A 14,767-nucleotide genomic window follows, 5' to 3' on the forward strand; every position below is an offset into this window, starting at 1 on the left:
GAGCGGGGAGAGGCGCGGGGAGACGCGAAGTTGTTACCGGCTGGCGGGCAGTGACGGGCGGCCGGCGGGCAGCTTCTCCGCACCGGGATCGGGATCGGGATGGATGTGGCCCGGCTGGCGTCAGGCGGCCGGAGCCGCCCCGCGCCGCTCACCGGCACACACACACACTCACACACACACACACGCACCGGCCCGGCCAGGGATCCTCCCCAAATTCCCGCCCCCGCCGCCGCGCCGCCGGGTCCCGCTGGGAGCGCTGCGCCCGCCGCCGGAGAGCGGCCCCGGCCCGGCCCGGCCCGGCCCGGCCGCTGTGTGCCCTGGCCGACAGCCCGACCCCCGCCCCGGCTGTGAGCCCCCTCCGACACCCTCACTGGGGCTTAAAAGGCGTTACTGCACCGCCGGAACGGCCGGGGAGCTCCGGCAGCGAGGCTGCGGGGACAGCGGCAGATGCTGTCGGAGTTAATTCCTGATCGAACAGGATTATGTCCTGCCGCTTGGCACGGGTGATTCAGCCTTGACTTGGTCTAGTCTTAATACTGAAGTAATTGCTGTAATACCTGCCAATGATAGAGCACTCTCTATCCGCAGGTGTTTTACACGTGGACGTCCTCCTGCCTGTAGGTATTGCTGCACTTACTCCTCATTCATGCGAGTAAACCCATTACAGTGCGTGAGGCTTCTTGTGCAAGTCAGACCCACAGCAATGAACCCTCACGCCGCTGTCCGTCTGAAGCGAACTTGAACTCCATTTGGAGCTGCAAGTGTCAGCTCCGAAGTAGAACTGGCTGGAAGTTTGGAGCCCACATGTGGAACGGTGGAACAGTGAGCTTCTCCTGCCTGCTGTGTTTACGGGGATCTTTACAGTAGTCAGTTAAGTGTTGCACAAACAAGATTGAACTGAAACTGATTCTTTAACTAATACTTCGGCTTTTATCCAGTCATCATTCCTGGAAGGAGCTATGAAGCAACAAGTGCAAGATGTTTCTACATGGCAAAATACTCTGATACGCCTATACTGGCACAATTACATCCCTATACTTAGGCCAGTAAAGTTTCACATGTATAGGCAGTTCTGGGTATGTCTTTAACCTAATTTTAAAATCCAGCAACACTGAGGCCCAGAGGACTTAAGGCCCTGAGAGTTTTACTGGGTGAACAGTGGTCCTGCCCACCCGGGTGCATTGTGAGTCTGAAGACACAGAACTGGAATGGCTTGCCCAAGGTCGCAGAAGGAGCATGATGGCAGCAGTAAAAAATACCCAGGTTTATGCCTGTAAGGGTATCAGCATTTCTTTTTAACTTCATAATCCAAAATTCATCCATTTCTTTGCCACATAAATACCACATAAATGGCAAACAGGTGAACTGTACTATGTTGTTAGGTATTATGCTACAATAATAGTAGAGGAACTCCCACACAGGATGAGGCCATAATATTGAAGGGGGAAGCCTGGAATAAAATTGCTATTTTACTGCTTAAGTTTTGAACCTTAAATTATTTAAGATGAGTGAACTTCAATAATCATCTTTAATGTGTATTTTGTGCTTGTACTGTATACAACTACAGTTAGCAAGTAAATTTTTTGTGTGCAATCACAGATGCAGTGCAGCACTGGGCTGCAGATACAACCGGTAAAGTTTATCTCAAGAAAAACTGAAAGGTCTTTAAATTTTGTCAATGTAATGAAGACATTTGCAAGCAAGGTACAGGAGAAACATGAAACTGATAGTGGTTTTTGTACTGAGGCAGTGTTTAATCCGGAGCCAAGTGTCCTGGATCAAGAGTGGTGGATGCAGCAGAAAAAGCTTGAAAAACCAGAAAACTGCCCCAAAAGCTTGGCAGTCTCGGTGATCCAGTCTCACACAGAGAAATACACGGAAAAGGCCTTATGTGTGCCTGAGCTCTGCTCTGCTCTGCATGCTGACTTGGCGGGCACAAGCTCCATCCACTGGATCCTGGTTGCTCGAGTATCAATTCATGATTCACACTAAACAGATATGACAAGGAGATAATTAGGGAAGCACTGCAGTTTGTCAGGTGTCTTGTTAAAACCACGGTTTTACTGCTTTTGTTGTTGTTAGAGTTGACTGGTTGGTTGGCTTTGGCATGAGAGAATTAAATTACCTTCTACTTACATTGAGGCTTGGGGAGGATCACATTAATATGCTCCTTTTCCTAAAAAGGGCTATAAAACAGCCTAGGAGAGTCTTCTGCTGATGTTTAATAACCAGAGTGGTTATCCTGGAGAGGGCTGGTTAGACCTGGCTTCAGACCAGTGGTGTGAGAAGGCATGGGGACAAGCAGAAACAGTGTGCCCTGGTCAGATCTGCCTCGAGGCTTCCCTGGCTGTGCTGTTCTGGCACACAGCTGAGTCAAACTTCAAGTCTGCTCCCTGCTTTAGGATGTCCAGTTGGAGTTGACTGTCCAAACCCATTACTCTGTGGGTGAGCAATATCAGCAGTGTCCTATTGCACACTCACCACTTCTAACTCCATTGGCTACTTTAATACCCTGAATCATTAACTTCTTCTTGGCTTTCCTGAATAACATTACAAAACTGAAAAAAGGCAATCAGAGGGGTATGTACATCTGGGTATCAATCTTGATGTTCCTCTGCACTGGGCTGAATAACTGTGCTATCTCAAGAGGCAACAGAGAATGGGTTTTTTCTCTTTTTGCTCTACAATTATATGATCATTCAAACTGGCGTAAGGAAAACAGGCCATGAGGCTGGGGCAATGAAGAAGGAGAAGAATCATTCCTTCTGTAAACAGCCTCGCTTTTCATCAGAGTAGGTGCACAATCTGATGACACCATCTGTCATAAGGCATGTGAACCTGAATTTTAATGGAGTTAGGGCACTTACGCAGATAAACTTCTAATATGATTCTCAAAGGAAACTTTAATCTCAGAGACACTTTCTAACATCTCACCAAGCACCTTTAAAATCTGTGTCTCAGAAACAGATTGTCAGAAGGCTGAGTGCTAAAAGACATTAATTATGCTGCATATTTTATACTATTATGTAATGAGTATTTAAGAAATACTACTATTACCAATACTGTCGCTACAACAACTATTAGCTTTCGATCTTCCTCTAAAATCCAAGTGTGTATGTAGATTATGATTTGGTATTTCTTGTTAACTTCAGCCAGGCTTCATCAAGAGGTTCTTAATCAAGAGGTTCCAGCGATGGAGAGTGTCTTCTGGAGACAGTTTAGCTCCAAAGTCAGTAACTTTGCTTCACCTTCATGTACACCAGGTTTCTGCCAGAAATTAAGAGTTTCATGGATAATTAAATAATTAAATTATATCAAACACCCAGGTTATTATTTACATTAAAATCACTGGAATAATTTTCTTTTCAGCCATTACACTGTTGCCCTAGCATGGGAAAATACCAACAATATTTTCAGAGAGAAGAGGCAGTTCTCTCAACAAGAATAATAGCTTTTTAAGGATACTGGATTTCATTATTTCCTTCTTTCTTGGTCTGGCTGGTAAAATTTATCACCCACTGTCCTTCATGGCTTGTCTGCTTCATCTTTGAGTAGGTGAGGTATTAAACAAGCCTCCTACCTCAGCATTATTAACATAGGATATCCAGACTGCTTAGCAACTACACAAATCTGTTTGGGAAAGGTGCCTCAGGCAGAAGACAGCATATGGAAGAAGGTAGGGAGCGTTTATAGGAGGTCATCATAACTGTGCAGTGCTACATATGGTTTTCAAAGCCCATCTGGATACAAGGTCCTGTCTAGCCACAGTACAAGCACAGGAAAAAAAGGAACTAAATTGGGAAAGGCCTTGAAGACTACAATTGTGACATGAGGGCTCTCTATAGTCCTGCTTTGAGGTGTCTGGCCATTTTCTGGAATGAAGTGTACTCCTGCATGAGTTTGTAGAGTCAGATATCTACTTGGGACCTGCCTCAGTGTTCTGACTCACTGTCATAGGCAAAAGAACAAAGAATCCATTTCACTCTTAGAAGTTCTTCCTAAACTGGCCCACCATGATTAAGTGGGATTCATATAGAATAAATGTAGAACTTGATAATTTTACAAGGTTATTACATGTGTTTCCCTCTGTTATATTAAATAAGGCTTCTGCCATAAATCTATCTGCAGATACCAGAAAGGTCTTTGATCAGATTGAGTAGTCATTTGTCTTTTCCACTGCTGAGATTATGGGAATCAGACCAAAATTCATTACTTTCTTAAAATTCATGTACCCAGCTAAAGCTGCCAAGATCTTTATTAAAAGTTACTATTCCAAAAGGTTTGGGCTGAAAGAAAGTATTAAGCAGGGCACTCCCTTATCTCCTTTACTGGTTGTTTTCTCAATAGACTCTGATGTAAGGACTTTGCTCCAGCAATGTTACATTTCTGGTAAAGAAGGGAGATTGCCCTCTGTTCTGACAGCTCATCACATGCTTCCAGGAAGCACAGTATTCCTGCCCACTGTACTGCACCAGTATTGTACTTTCTAGAGAATTAAATTCTCCCTTCGGATCTTGTCTGCATCCATATAGAAGCTTTTGAAGGTAGTTTCACTTTCTCCTGCCTGTCACCTCAGCAAGAGATAATGGACTCGGTGTAATCAAACATTATCGGTTCTTTGAAAATTAAATTTCTCTTCAGTCATTCAGCTTAAAAAGATTTACATAACTGGAATAACCTAGCTCTATTGCTGGTTTCTTGGAAGACACCGCTAAGATTAATCTTATCTCCCACTTTAATGACTGTTTTCAAGTTCTTACAGTCCTTGTCCCAGTTACATCTTGTTGCGAAAACCACCGGAGAATGATATATTAAAATTTATTCAGACAGGTGGCAGAGGCAAAATTAAAGCTAATAACTCTATGAGAAAAGAAATCAAAGGTGGTTTGGCAATCCTGAGGTGTTACTTCTTGGTCCCTTGTTTGCCGTGGCTGCACAAGCAGTGCCCAGATGCCTGGGCTGTGCGAGTGGCTGTGTGCCACAGCTTGCTGGCAGGACTAGGGACTGCCATGGTCACACAGCTGCACTAGCACCCATGGGATAAGGAGCCTTGGAGCAGGACTGCTTGTGGCAATGTGCAAAGGCTGGAAACACCATGGTAATTGTCTCAACAGAGGGGTCTATCTCATTTATACCCAAAGAGGAGATGACTATATTACAGCAGTGGAAGACTAACAAAATGACATATACTGCATCTAAATGCATCCCTTTACTACTACATTTGGTTGATATTTTGTATACTCGGCCCATTTTATATAATGATAAAAAACATAAAAGGAAAAGGTTCTGAAATCTAAGTCAGGTTGCCTGAGCTCAGTGTCACTCTTGGCTGAATAAGTCGGTGTGAAACAGTCCCACCCTCCCTCGTACGCAAGGGCTGCTCAGCCCTAACCCCGTGTCACCCAGCCGCTCTGTGCTGGCACAGTTGTTGTGCAGCTGCGAGCTGAACAGGCCTAGAGAACTCAGATGGCTGGGGAGAGCAAATGTTTCAGGGGCCAAGCTCGTTTTTAATTTGGATCAGTTTCCTGATCTGGCTCACTGTGTGGTTGTCCAAATCCTTGTGCTGCTCTTGCTCAGGGGCAGGACTGAGGTAGGAGGAAGGGTGAAACTTATCTTTTTTATTGTGTTGTTGACTTTAGCCAGTTTAAGGCGGTTATGAAATGGTGATAGACTAAGCAAGCTTTGTTTTAACCAAGGAAAAATGCTTTAATTTTTAGCATAACCGCAAAGGTGGTTTAAGAACTGCACTAACCATACAAACAGGACTCACTGGTGAGTAACAGAGCACATGGAGAATGTGTGACTGCACTGAGAAATTCAGTGAGCTGATGTGATCACTGCATATTAGAAAAGGCAGCTGTTGGACATTGCACTGCATGGTAAAAAGAAAAAAGCCTGTTGCTCTTCTGCTGTTCATGAACCAACCAGAGACCAAAGAATTGCAAGGATCCAACCAAAAATTCTTAATTGACTCTTCAAAAGACAGAGTGATTCTCATCTGACTTAAAAGAAGCTGATAGCACTGGGTATGCTTGCATTCCCACGGGTTTTTTTCTTTCCCGTATTCTCCAGAGTTTTCCTTTGCTCTTTGCTTAAGGCGTGGAAGAAACTGAACTTTGGAGAGTAAGTAAATCAGTGTTTAATTAGTCATCACAAGGCAATGGGCTCTTAGTGAGTCCTCAATAGCAGACAGCCCGGACAATGAATGTATGTGTGTTACATTAGTTTCCGTTTGCACTTTGAGGACGAAATTACCTTGTAGGTTTCAGGGAACTGGGCAGTCCCACAAAGTGTTGGAAAAGGTTGCCCACATGACAAAAGCTTTTAGACCAATTTTAAATGCCACTCTTTTCTTGCTTGACCCAGAATAGTCAAATTTTTAACAAAGAGGCTCGAGCAGCATTTAAATAAAAACCCTCCACATTTCATACAATGTTGCACAAATCACATCGGTAAATCCTCTCTATAAGTAAAATTTTTTTAAAAAAATTAAATTAAACACGTGAAAGTTGCAACCAATCAAAATTAGTGTTGCTAGTATAATCTTAGTTAAGCACTCAGTTTGAGTGCATCCTGGTACCTGTCTTTAATTGAGTGCTCATACATGTTCCTTCCTAAAGACCCTGCCTTATTCAGTGAACAGAACAAATAGTGCTCAAATAATGGGGAGTTATTTTGTTTTCTCCCTAGGTTCATGCTGGAGCTAGCCATTATGAACACTGGTTTTGCAATATTTAGTTGTAAAACTAAGACTGGCTTGCAACTCACAGCTCATTTCTCCACACAAAATTCATCTTTCCTTTCCCTGCCAGATTTAAACTCTCTTCTTGAGTGAACAGGACCACTAGAGCATCTCAAAAAAAATCTCTAGTATTTTCAGCCCTGACAAATAAATGCATTAATTTTTATCCTGTTTTCAGATATACTTAAGCTGTTTCACTGACATTTTCTACATATACTCTGCCCAAAGCACACACCAAGGACAATTAACATCTGATGGTGTTCTAAACACATAAAATCAATATAGTCTCAATGGGGAAAGTACTGGGCAACCTGAATTACAAGTGATGATCTCAGTCCACTAATAATATAGTTTAAGGACCCAAGCACCCTATGCACAGACAGAGATCCTGCTATTGTTGGAGGTGTCAGAGAGAAGGGAAAGGACTACATGGCTTTAAATACCACAGTCAGTGGCTCTTTAGAAAGGGAGTGAAAATGAAAAAAAAAAGATAAATACAAACACATTTGCCTCTTCAGTCAACAAGTAGCTTTCAGTGTAAAGCATTTTATCTGGATGTCTAAAGGTGTCATATTTACAGACAAGGATCAAACGTTCAGTATGGACATCTCTACAGAAGGCCCCAGAAGAAAACTGCACGTAGCAATGCTGCCTTATTCTCTCTGAAAACCTGCAATCAAAGAGGCCTCACAGTCAGTGCACAGCTGGTCCAGCTGCTACAGTGTCTAGTTGCACAGAACATGAACCCTACATCTTGGGGGACCCTACAGCTACTCCACCCTGCTCCTGTGCCCAAGCTGGCAGCACCTGGGAGACAGCGCTGATGGACCACATTCACTTGTCAAAGAGCAACCAGATGGAGGATTGCAATTTATGGCCTGCAGTTAGGCAGGCTTGCACTGTGATCTAATCAAATCTTGCACAAAATAGGTCAAGGTTGGTCAGTGTTCAGATGAGATACACTCTAGGGAAAACACGGATACTGCAAGAAACAGTTTAGGATTTGGACTGAGGATTCATCTGACAGAGCTCCTAAGGCATGGTCCCGATTTTAGGCTAGATTCCCAGACGTCTGAGGTACCCAAACAGGTCCCTGGTCTGTTATGCAGAAGGGGCACTGTACTGCTGGAACCACATTTCTCATTTTTCAGACAGGAAATAAAATTACAGTCATGCCTTATGATTAATTAAATAAATCATTCTTGTCTTTGCTTGTGGACATGACATTTTCAGAGGCAACATAAATGGAGAAAAGGAGCTTGTTTGGTTTCTATGAGCCTAGTACAACCTGCTAGCCTTTTCTCTGCAAGATCCCATTTTAAAGCTTTTCAATACTAGGGCACCAAACCCAAGAAATTTAAATTCCTCTAAGACTGCAAACACCATGAGAACTTTTGAGCAAGACACATGCAAAATAAAGCAAATTATGTAATCTGTCTCTTTAGAGATACATTCCTTTTCCTTTACATTCACATTTCCCATCCATTCACACTCCCACCTAACAGTCTTTACCTCAACTCATTTGCCCAGACGCTGGTCTAATGTGGTTTCATTTTTATGATGATTTTAAGCTCCTTGGTTACAATTCTGTATATTTTTCTTTGTCTGAAAAATACAGTATAATAGTAGAATTTTATGGGTAACTATTATACTCAAAAAACCATGCACATTTTTATCTCCAAATAATGAAAGATGATGACAAGTATGTTGCTTGAGAAATTAAGTAGTCAGAATGTAATTAATCAAACTGAAATTTAGCCAGGACATTGAAATTAAATGATGGCCTAAACAGAAATATGATCCTCATGGATTTTGGTAATTTCAAGTGGTCAGGACTCGCTCTGCTGTCCAGTTGCCCTCTCAGCAGAACACCTCCTGCATGCTGTGTGGTGCAGGATGCTGCAGAGTGAATGCTAAGGCCAAAATGAATTTATAAAGCTTGCATTCTCTCTATGATTGCATTGCTCAGATGTATCAGTTTATCAGTCTACAAAGGAATTAATTTCTAGGTTTCTTTAGGCTGAGAAGCATCCATATATTATGTGCGTTGTTTTGATTTTTATTTTTCTTTGCCTTATGGTCATTCATCTTTGCTGAAAGTGAATCAGAGGAGCAATGCCTGCCTTATTGTTGGTTTGTGGTGTATAATCATGTTAAGGACAGATCACTGGTCTCTTCCTTACTCCAGTGCCATTTATAACAGACAATTACCCCTGCATGGTGCAGTTGTCAGGATCTCGGGATTGTAAATGCTCATTATCAGTACGGAGACAGCTGAATGCAGTGTGTTTCTCTTTAAAGCTGCTTGGATTTTCCAGAGCTGTCCGTCATCCTGGAAGCTTTTCCTAGCACAGCTCAGTTTTCCGACAGCCAAGTAAGGTCCTTTAGATGTGAACCATGTGGGGCAGAATCTGGGTACTGCTCCCACCTACTCCAGGGAATGACTATGGTCCAGAGGACAGAACATCCCTGTCTCTACACTGGGAGATCTCCGGCCAGTGTTCTGTGTTTAGAGAAGCCCTATGAATGGCAGTGACCGTGTGCAAATGCCAAAATAAAGGGTGACAGGGGGTTGAATGCAGTGCCATTACCTACAAAAAGGAAACATACCAAAGCACTCTAGTTGGTTTTAAAATTAGGTGGAGAAGATGCAAGGAGTTCTAAGTCTTAATGACCTCAGTTCTGCAATTTGCCACTAATTAGTTCTACAATGAGTAACTGGGAACAAAACAAGGAGTGACAGACTAGGTCAGCCAGTGGTTTGCCAACCCCTTGTCTTGTGTTTCCTACTGAGGCTTTTATGTGATAATTCTTGATTGTGTATACACTGTCTTTTACTAGTAATCAGGAGTGAAATTGCATGTGTTATACACTGTACAAACATGCACTGAAACACTGCACTTGCTCTTTGGTCCTGGGCAGCATGGCTGATATTTGTGCAGCTCTTTCTAGTGGGCATGCACATGGCTTAATTTTTACCCTGCCAACCATCTCCCTGGCTCCTGTTGTCCTAACCCAGTAAGCCAAATATTTGTTTCTTCTGTGTCTCTTTCTGCAGCTTACATTGTGTTTATGCCCTGGAGCTATTTTTCTCTTTGTATTTACCTCCCTGATCTCATCCCTAAAATTTTGTTCTTTCTCTCCCTCCTTCCCACACAATGAAGACCTCATTAATTCCGTCAAAAAAGTATCTTATTTACTCCATTTACATTTGTTCTGCAAGTTAGCTTTTCTTCTCAGAGCAATCCATGTATACACAACGTGCTGAAGAAGGATTTCTGGAAGCCTTGAATATTCTATCACTCCCAAATGCCTCATTTCTCCTTAAAATCCATCAGGCTTCCTCACACCACATAGGATCTGTGCTTTGAGCATTCCTGGACATGTTATGCATTTCTGTATCCAGAGCAATTGCACATACCCCAGTTCAGCTTAACATATGTCATAAGCAGTCAGTCAACACTGAGAAACTGCAACACTATTGGTTTGCTGAGAAAACTGTGGTGCACAGCTCCCACATCATCTGGAATTGTTTTGTGTTCTGCTTGCTAGGATTTGCCATTTGAGTTTATCTTGGAGGGAGGTGCCTTTGTGTGCCTTTTTTTTCCTTTTAAAACTCCTCAGCTCAGTGGCTACCAATAACATAAATGCTCTAAAAAGGATATTAGGAGCACCGTATGTTATTACATCACTGGGGATCTGGGAGATGCTACCTCAGCGTCCTTCCATTAATAGACTGAATAGAGAAACATCCCAAACCTAGACCACTCCACCACCACATATTATTAAGGTGTACAACCTATCAAGAAGACAGTACCCTGCAGGTATGCAGGTGTTGCTTATGCAGGGGTGGGGCACAGCTCAGCAACAGCGTTTAGAAAAGGAGGCCAAGGCTTTTAAAGGGACCATGCTCCTCTCACCAGTGAAACAGCAAAACCCATTAGTTAGTCTTTTTTTTTTTTTTTGTCCATTAAAGGGATTTCCGTAGGTAGGAATGCTGTAGTTCTCTTCACACCATTAGTCTTTATTTTATTTGTGATAAATGCTTTGATCAGCAGGCACCTGTTTACCAAGCAGTGGGTAGCTGGGAGGACTTCAGCCCCTTCATCTGGCTGGGCTGGCAGTGGGCATTCCATAGCTCTCCTTCCATCCCTGTGGGGATTAGTCCCATGTTCCCCCCCACCACACACACATTTTAGTAAGGTTAGAAAAAAGGCCAGCTTAATTCTCACCTACTGGCCGTGCCTACAGAGGCACACGTGCAGTACACACCCTGCTGACAGAACTTTTTTCCCCTTCTGTGAGGAAAGCAGCAGTAACCTTCTAGCATCAACCTGTAGGAAAGTAGACTCGGTAACACACTCTAAGCAGCAGATCTTGTGAACCCAGAGCCTTGCTTTCAGCAAGACAGGCATGATAAAATCTTCCCTCTTTCTTCAATAACATGACTAATAAATGTAGAAATTCCTTTCTCCTCTCTCCCTTTGCCAATATCTGTCTTATCTCCGGTTCTTCCTTAGACATAATTTCAAACATGAAAGACATGTCTATACTACGGACAGGCAACCTTGATTCTGGCATGAGATCCATGGCACGCTGCAGCTTAGTGCTGGAGAGCTGCAGCTTAGGATTTGTCATCTGCAAAACCTGGTAACTGGAATTTCTGCTGCCTGGTGCGATCCTGCGTCTGGGGTTAGCCTGCTCTGCCTTGTGAAAGCAGCACCAGGCTCCACTGAAAATTTCTTTCCAAAGCAGGTGCACAGCTGAACAAACATGGCAAGCATGTATGAAATGAGCTCGCCATTAAACACTCTATCCAGCAAGTAAAGGGAACCATCATGAAGCCTTCCTGGAATTTTGGCAGCATTTCCAAGAGATCATCTGCAAATTGCTCGAGAAGTGTGCTGTAGGCAATAAATAAGAGTGATTTTAAGGGGCAGTGTATATTGACAAAGTAACACCTCTCAGAATAGAACACACCGCTGGCATAAGCAGTAAAGACACACTAACAAAACCAGGATCTAGGGAGTGTCTTAAATGTGTATCTGATAGCACAAATACCAGATAAACAGCAAAGTCCAAAGAATGCAAAAGGTTACAACCACACTAAACCCACTCAGTTAACATGGTAGTTTATTGTTACTAAAGATCACAGTAAATATACCTTAACTTAAGCATCCAGAATGCTCCCAAACTCCTGGATGTGCAACCCAGCTACATTACAGCCTTATCTCGGAGTGAGACAGATGCATTCATCAGGTTCCCACTTTGCCTTTCACCACAGGGGGAGAAACACAGGCACACTAGCTGAGGGGGAACCATGCTTTGGCCAGATCCCTGGTCATTGAATTACAAACAATAAGAGTCTACTCATATTTTGCCCTCAGATCTGAATTTTGCAAAAACAAGACTGTTTTGTTTTGTTTTGTTTTTCTCTACACATTTTTTCCTCTGACTTTGTCTTTTTGCTTCCAGTGCAAGTGGCTACAAGGAAGAAAAATAATCCTCTGGCACTGCCTTAAATGCAAACACTGAACCTTTGTTGCACGTGGAGGAAAACCTGCAGGCAAAATTCGTAAGTAGCAGAAACAAAATAGCTGTTTCCAAAACCAGGCATAAACACCACACTAGTGTGTGTTGTGACACAAGTCATAGAGTCACAGAACGGATTGGGTTGGAAGGAGTCTTTAAAGGCCACCTACTCCAACCCCCCAGCAGTGAGCAGGGACATCTTCAACCAGGTTGTAGAGAGCCTCATCCAACCTGACCTTGAATGTTTCCAGGGATGGGGCCTCCACCAGCTCTCTGGGCAATCCTTTCCAGTGTTGTACTACCCTCACAAATATGTCTTCCTTGTATCTAGTCTGAACCTACCCTTTTTTTAGTTTAAGACCTTTACCCCTTGTCCTGTTGCTAGAGGTCCTATTAAAAGTCTCTCCCCAAGTCGTGATCATGGGCCAATACTGACATTCTCTGTGAGGAACCTGGTGTTTATGTGCCATGTGAGGAAAGATTTAGGGCAAATGTTACAAGACAGGTATTTGTCTCAAGGCATGATAATGGCAAGGAGAACTGTACTTCCGGTGCCATTTTCAGCCTGCTTCAGTAGGTTATGACATTTCTTTTGTTACTCTTTTTCAAACCTGAATCAATTCCTTTCCAGATTAATTCCTCTTGCTCTGCTCCCACAGCCAGTAGATCATTTGCTGGGATACTGGCCTAATCTGATAGATCCATTCAGCATTGGACAATGTGTATGTAGGGTGATCTTTTGTAGGTGCAGCTAAACAACCTGTTTTGTGCAGATGAAAATTGCTCCTACTCCATACTCCAAGCTGAGCTGAAGCCCTTCAGCTTCATGACCATGACGCTGAGCTGGAACTAGTAAGAACTGCTAAAAGTGCCAAGTTAGGGCAGCTCTGTAAGTTTGCTGGCTGGTGGACAGCAAAAAGGCAAATGCCTGCAACATTCTGTGTTGTGTTTGAAGCCTTCCCACTGAGGGTGGGATGCTTGTGCTTTTTCAACATCCAGTGATATTTGACAAAGGTGGGAAGACGCCTCCTAAACTCAGAAGGATGCCAGAAGGGACTTTTGAATGACTTTCACTAACACAGAATCTTTTAAAATATACTTTAAAAATTTAAAACTAACTTTTTCTTTTATGGGAAAGGCAGTTGTCCAAGCTAAACGAGATAAGTTTATAGCTAAAAATAGCTTTTAAAAGTGCATGGTTACCCAGCCCACCCCAAATTTTAAAGCATTATGCAACCACATTACCCTACTGTGAATGACCACTAGCTAATGCCAATTGACTGCAAAGCAGATCTTTTATTTTGTACTATCTGTTTATATTAAACAGAGTTCAACATGTGGTTCTGCCAAACCTGGGGTCATAGCAGAATGGGAATTTGGTAAGAATTTAAAAATGGATCAAAGGGAAAGGAAAAAGAGGTGTGAGCATTCAGAATTTGGCCAGTGACAAAAGAAAACTAAAACTTATTTTCTGTTGATTGTTTTGCCCTTCCAAGCAGAAATAACAAGATGAAGGTGGAGAGGAAACTGGTTTTGCAAACTCTCACAGATATAAAAAGTCATAAAGTCTTGAAATTCTGCTCTCTCAAGACTTTTTTAACCCAATCTTGCTTTTGTCTGTGAATTAAGATTACTCTCCTTGCCCAGGAAAAGCAATTTTATGCTAGAAGAGGCCACAGATGGGGAAACAGTTTGATCAATGTGGGAGAGATCAGTCCAAAATAACAGTAAGATATATTATGCCATCATAAAATGGCGTGTCTGGATGGAAAGTTTTGAGCACAAATTAATATTGACCTTAGCCAGAACAACTTGCTCTCTTCAACATCTGCAGCTGTGTGGTTACTAGGGAGTTATCTGGCATCATACGCTTTTTCACATCTGTCTACTAAATCAGAGATAGAAACACAAAAATCTAGCACAAAGGGACATTATATGGATTTGTGACACTCCCAGAGGGACTTAGTCTTTAAACTAAGAAAGATATTACAATGGGACGCAGGTAGAATATTGGACTAATGTTGTGTCTGCTCCATTGTGAAATGGAAAAACTGTGTCTATTTTCCTCTGATGAGCTCTCTGAAACTTCCAAACATGGATAAACATGAACTACAGTATATATGAGACAATAACTTTGGCATACATACATGAAACTTCATACTTCTGGGATGAGCAAAATGAATAATCTCAATTTATATTAATTGCCTTACAACACCATGTGTGAGGGAAAACGACAGTGGGAACAGACTGAGAAAGGACAGAGAGATTCACAGTTTAGTTCATATGGTATTTTCATCATTCTTCATCATTTTCAACCCCACTAGCAACTTCCAAGGACTAAGCTGTGAAGCCTTAGTAGAAATGGATATGACAGGGTTATTCACAAGGAGTAACAACATTTTTCAGCATGTTGCATGTGAGTTAGTGAAATGAGTGGTATGTTGTATTTTCCCTGCCTGCATCATCTCAGGTTATGTTATGGTCCAGTCTGAA

At 42.5% G+C, this 14,767-nt stretch overlaps 1 protein-coding gene across 1 annotated transcript in view; it reads right to left on the reverse strand.

Moving 5' to 3' along the window:
• The window catches only part of SMAD1 (SMAD family member 1), a 44,406-nt gene extending 44,246 nt beyond the window's left edge, over positions 1-160 (reverse strand). Inside the window, exon 1 of the mRNA XM_082281391.1 lies at positions 38-160. The gene's annotated coding sequence lies outside the window, so the exon portion shown is untranslated. The remainder of the gene's footprint in view (positions 1-37) is intronic.
• Positions 161-14,767: the final 14,607 nt, after the last annotated feature.

This window comes from Coloeus monedula (genome assembly GCF_965178545.1).
Source record: "Coloeus monedula genome assembly, chromosome: 5".
Lineage (NCBI taxonomy): Eukaryota > Metazoa > Chordata > Aves > Passeriformes > Corvidae > Coloeus > Coloeus monedula.